Source organism: Carassius carassius, chromosome 4 (assembly GCF_963082965.1).
Source record: "Carassius carassius chromosome 4, fCarCar2.1, whole genome shotgun sequence".
NCBI classification, from domain to species: domain Eukaryota; kingdom Metazoa; phylum Chordata; class Actinopteri; order Cypriniformes; family Cyprinidae; genus Carassius; species Carassius carassius.
This window is the reverse complement of record NC_081758.1, coordinates 17,155,772-17,161,873: the sequence shown is the minus strand read 5'-3', so window position 1 is coordinate 17,161,873 and position 6,102 is coordinate 17,155,772.

The following is a 6,102-nucleotide window of genomic DNA, read 5'->3' as shown; positions in this document are numbered from 1 at the left end:
TTCACCCTCGCCCGGAGTTGTGGAAGCTGTGGGTGTGGCCCCTGAGGGGGAACAACTCTTAGCAGCTGGTCTCTCAACCGAGGAGTTATACCACTCCACCTTAAAGGTGTACGTGGCGGCCATAGCTGCTTTCCATGTCCCTTTCAATGATCAGTCAGTGGGTAGGCACCCCCTAGTTACACGTTTCCTCCGCGGTGCGCTGAGGCTGAGACCTCCAGTACGATCCCGTGTTCCCCCCTGGGATTTGGTTGTGGTTCTAGAGCAGGGGTTGGCAACCTACGGCACGCGTGCCAACAGTAGCACGCAGAGGGATAATTGCTGGCACGCAAGCAATAAGGAAAACTGTATAATGACGAACAGTTTGATGTAATAACTTCTCATAGTCACACAGCCTGTTAGGAGCTACAAATACTATTAAAGTGTGAGAATTAACTTGCATGGATGCACGTGCAAACACTGCACATACTAGGTGCTTCAGATCAAAGCCTCGGTCTAACAGCACTCGTCAATGTCAAAATGACTGAGATGGCCAATCAGATCAAAGTAGGCGGGGTTTACTGTTCACAGAAGCAGAGCGCGAAGCGTCAGTTTAACGTTAAAGAGAGTGAGGTAAGATGAAGCTGCAAATCAATTAAAATTAGTCAACTTTTAATAATACGTTTTACCATAGAAATGTTAAATGACCTAAAGCTATATCCAGTGACGAAAAATTTTCTGAAATATGGCCATTTTGAGAGAAAGAAAGTGGGGTAAATTGTCTCTCTCTGCAGACAATGAAGCGATTTTGCCCCTTTGTTGTTGAGAAATATAATGTAGCGATTCAGTATCGATTAATAAAAGTAGCGTGACAACACTCATAGGTTTATGAGCTTCTGAATGCTACTTTTTGCACAGCACGATCTCAGATCTCTGTGTGCGAGTGGTGTGTGTTGTGTGTGTGTCTGTGTATGCACGTTCATCAATTAAAGCAGTGCATTAATGTTGATTAAACGTTAAAAAAACTTTTTTTTATCGTATAATAAAAAATTGTGTATGTACCGTTTAAATACAGAATTATATCGGGGTGGGGGGGGGGGGCTGTGCACACTTGGCACAGTGGTTAACCATAAAAATAAAAAATGGCACGTCATGCCGAAAAGGTTGCTGATCCCTGTTCTAGAGGCTCTTTGTAAAGCTCCATTCGAGCCAATACAAGATATCTCAGATAGACATCTGACACTTAAAACTGCCCTGTTACTGGCAATCACCTCACTAAAGAGAGTTGGAGATCTTCAGGCCCTTTCGGTGGCCCCTACTTATTTAGACTTTGCCCCTGGTATGGCCAAAGCATTCTTATACCCTCGAGCGGGTTATGTTCCGAAGGTTCCCTCTGTTACACCACAGCCTATCGTACTGCAGGCCTTCTGTCCTCCTCCCTTTCGGGAGCCAGACCAAGAGAAGCTAAACTGTATGTGTCCAGTGCGAGCACTGGACGCATACGTCCACAGAGCTGCCCTGTGGAGAAAATCCGACCAATTGCTGGTTTGCTATGGTCCTTCTAACAAGGGTTCTCCTGCCACCAAGCAGACCCTTAGTCGTTGGATAGTCGAGGCTATCAACGTCTCCTATGAGTCCTCTGGTCTTCCCCCTCCTTTGGGGGCCAAGGCTCACTCTACTCGGCGTATGGCGGCCTCTAAGGCCTTCTCAGCAGGTGTGTCCCTCTTGGACATCTGAAACGCTGCGGGGTGGTCCACGCCCTCCACATTTGTCCGATTTTACGATCTTGACATGCGAGCCACGCAGGCTCTTCTGTTCTCTCGTCTTAGCTGTGCTCTTCGGATACACACTAGGCAGGGATTTGGAAGTCTGGCAGTGTGGGCACATCGTTCCCCAAAAGCGTTTCGACGCAGCTCGAGTTCCTGAAAAGGAACGTCCCAAGGTTACGTATGTAACCCTAGTTCCTTGAAGGAACGAGACGCTGCGTCGCAGAGCCATACTCCCGGCACCCCTGCCGGCGCTTGCTTCCCTACTCTAAGCTGAAGCCAGCTGCACGGCACGTGCTTTTATAGCTTCCTGGTCGCTACGTCACCCCGACCGTGACGTCACGCCTTTCCGATGGACTGATTGCATACGATTTTCAGAGTCGGTCTCGTCAGGGACGTTCTCCAAAAGCGTTTCGACGCAGCATCTCGTTCCTTCAAGGAACTAGGGTTACATACGTAACCTTGGGACGTTTCCTTGTCAATCGTATTTCTTTGATAAGCGTTGAAGACATGTTTATGAAGCACTATAATGCAAATTTTCCAGAAAGAAAATGAGACGACAGACGAGAACAGTCGCAACATGACAAACAGTTCATGCATAAAGTGACAACATCAGCTCAGCTCGTGGACGGTCACTTCTGCATTAAGTTGCCTTTGAAGGATGACAAGGTGAAGATGCCAAGCAACTGTGGTATTGCTGAACAGAGGCTTAACTCTTTGAAGAGGAAGTTCAGTAGGAATTCACATTTCTTTCAAGAGTACAGGGCTTTTATGGACAACATACTGGAAAAAGGCTACACAGTAAGGATTCCAGAAGAACTGTTGATTCGCAGTGATGGAAGAGTATGGTTTATTCCACACCATGGAGTTTACCATCCAAAAAAGAGGAAACTTAGATTCGTCTTTGACTGTGCTGCAACTTACCAAGGTGTGTCGCTAAATGACCAGTTGTTGCAAGGGCCTGACTTAACTAATACCCTCATCTGAGTATTGTTGAGATTCAGACAGGAGCCTGTAGCCATGATGGCAGATATAGAGTCCATGTTTTACCAGGTGCGGATTCCAGACACGGACGCGGATATGCTGCGCTTTCTGTGGTGGCCAGGTGGTAATCTGAATGTGGAAGCAGAAGAGTACAGAATGTGTGTGCATTTGTTCGGTGCTACATCATCTCCTAGTTGTGCGTCATATGCATTAAGAAGAACAGCGGAAGATGCAGCATCAAAGAGTACCCCAGAAGCCACACAGACAGTCCTCAAGAACTTCTATGTGGACGACTGTTTGAAGTCGGTAGCCACAGAAGATAAAGCCGTTGCTCTTGTGAAGGAGCTAATGATGTTGTGCGCCAGTGGTGGTTTCCATTTGACCAAGTTGGTCAGCAACAGCAAAGTCCTGCTGGGTTCCATTCCTGACCAAGAACGAACGGCTGTAGTCAAAGATCTCGTTTGGAGCATGATGGAGCATGATGAGTTTCCAGTGGAACGGACATTAGGCATGCAGTGGTGCACGAGTTCTGACAGCTTCAGGTTCAAAATACATCTGCCAGACAAGCCATGTACAAGACGGGGCATTTTATCTGTAGTCAGTTCGGTGTATGACCCAATGGGTTTTTTGGCACCACTCCTACTACACATCAAGCTCATTTTAAGAAATCTCTGCCAAGAGAAGAAAGGTTGGGATGAAGAAATCCATGAAAAGGAATGTCGGACATGGATGAAGTGGCTGACAGACTTAGACAAGCTTTCAGAACTACCTCTGAACAAACCCGCCGCATTTGGTCCCACAAACACTGCTCAAATTCATAATTTCTCAGATGCTAGTCAAGATGGATATGGCGTTGTGTCGTATCTCTTGCTGTCAAATGACTGGGGTGAGAAACATGTATCATTCTTGATGGGAAATTCCAGAGTCGCTCCACTCAAACAGATCCCGATCCCGAGAATGGAGATGACAGCAGCAATGGTTGCAGTCAAGATTGATCGGATGTTGAAAGAAGAACTTGAAGTTCCCCTGATGGAGTCGGTCTTCTGGACGGATAGTACAACAGTACTAAAGTACATTGAGAGCGATGCCCTTCGTTTCAAAACGTTTGTAGCCAACCGTGTCTCTTTCATTAGAGAAGCTACTACATCTTCTCAGTTGAAGTATGTCAACACCTCACAAAACCCAGCAGATCAGGCCTCCAGAGGTTTAAAGATCCAGAGCTTCATGGAAAGTAAGAGTTTGAATGGCCGAAACAACCGGAACAATGGTCTTACCTGACTGAAGATGATGTTGATGTGAAGACATCCGCTGCAGTGTCATTCACAAACTCAAATGAGTGCACAGATCCACTGAATCAGCTCTTTGAGTATTACTCCAGTTGGCATAAGCCAAAAAAGGCAGAAGCCTGGATTTTGCAATTGAGAAGGACATTGCGGCACCTGAGCAAGAAGAGAAAAGAGTTTGAGCAGAAAATACAGCAGAATGTGAATGATCTAGAGAAATGTAGATCTATAGTTGAACAGCAAATGGTGATGTACAAGAAAAACTTGGAAAAAACAATACTTACCGTGGAAGATCTATCCAGAGCTGAAATTCGGCGATGCCTGAAGAGGCCAAGCATCCTGCCATTCTGCATAAACAGCACAGAATAGCTCACCTCATTCTCATCAAGAGTGTGGACATGGGGGTAGGATCCATGTCTTAGCCATATTACGACAACGGTATTGGATACCAAGTGTCGCAACCAGCAACACTACACACACCATCCTGACCACTGTACTAAATACAGATAAATCTACGCCAACTTGAAGATCTAAATAACTATATAATTGCTATGCTAAATAGATGCTATAATAGTTACCAATACTCGCAATTCCAGCTCCTGAGTCCTGACTCACTACAGTGATTTTGATGGTTTTATACTGCCAAGGGCGTGGTAGCTCGTACCAAGGGGCGTGGTGAGCTGGAAACTGCTTACGTCACCTGCCACTGCTTACGTCACTTGCCACCGCAACATCCAATAGGAAAAATCAACTGCAGTAGCCACCGTTCAACCTGAAGAGGGCAGCACTCACACGTTTTTACACCATATATTGTAGAATTAAAACACTTTATACTCAAATGTCAAAAAAGTTACTCGAATCAATGAACAGCACTAATAAAGCCCCATTCTTATAGATCATTAACTAAAAAAAGTTGGTTTAGGGTTTAGTTACTCTTTTATACTTACCAGTTAATGTTTACCTTTACATACTTTCCTGTGAAGAGAAGAAGGTTCTTGCTAAAAGGAATTTAGAAAGTGTTAAATGTAAGAGTGTAAATGACTTCAGTTTAAAATTTAAGTTGATAATTGATATGTTAAGGCCTAGTCAATTAGGGACCGGGATATGTTGAAGCCATTTCTATGGAAGTAATAATATTTTGAGTTTATTTTGTAAATTCTGAGAAAAACCTGTGTTGCAAATGAAACGTAGAAATTGGAATGTAAACAGTTAGCCAGTGATGTAGTATAACTTAATTTGATTGGCTGTTAGATTTATAATGAAAGAAATAGAACCCTATGAAACAGTCAGAAGCCGCCACTGGACTTTTGGAGCAACACAGTCTTTTGACCAATGCAAAACTGCACAGTTAATTTGTAAGAAAATAAATATCCTATGTTTTTAATGTTTTAAGATTTATAATTAAACAGTCAAACGAAGAACTTTGGATTCAAGACTTTTATTCACTGATGTTTTGTGTTGAGTACAAAAGAACTCTGAAGTCCTAAGCTAGTGAGTCGGCTTGTTGCGCGCACACTGCAGTTATACCCTTCTCGAGATGGCTGGTGTTTGGTTATTGGAAATGCTTTTTAAATAATAACTTATAATGGAATTTTAATGACCTTGTCGACATTTTACATTGTTATGCACGAATTAACTAGAATGTGCAAACCTGAATACACAATTTTCTAATGCAGCATTAAAAAAGGAATATTTAATTATTATTCTACCTAAATGCAAATAATATTGATTAACTTATGAAACTTCACATGTATAAGCGTGAAGTATACAGTTAAGTATACAATAACAGTTATTTTAAAACTTTTATGAAAAAATGTAGGAGTTACATTAACGTTTAGCCTACATTATTCACTTTCTTCCTTGCTTTCTTTCTAAATAAATAAATTATTATCTGTGTCAGTTTTTAATCTACAGTCAGTTTTCTTATATGTGGTTTATAATCACAATTTTACATTTACTTAAATTGTAGTATTATACGGGTATCACACTGTTCTAATCGTCCTGTAGGTCGGTAGATAACTGGAAGCGGCTGGGCGACGGAAAGTTTTACAGGAATCGGAATTTTCGGTATGCTTTTCTTAAAGTACTGTTGT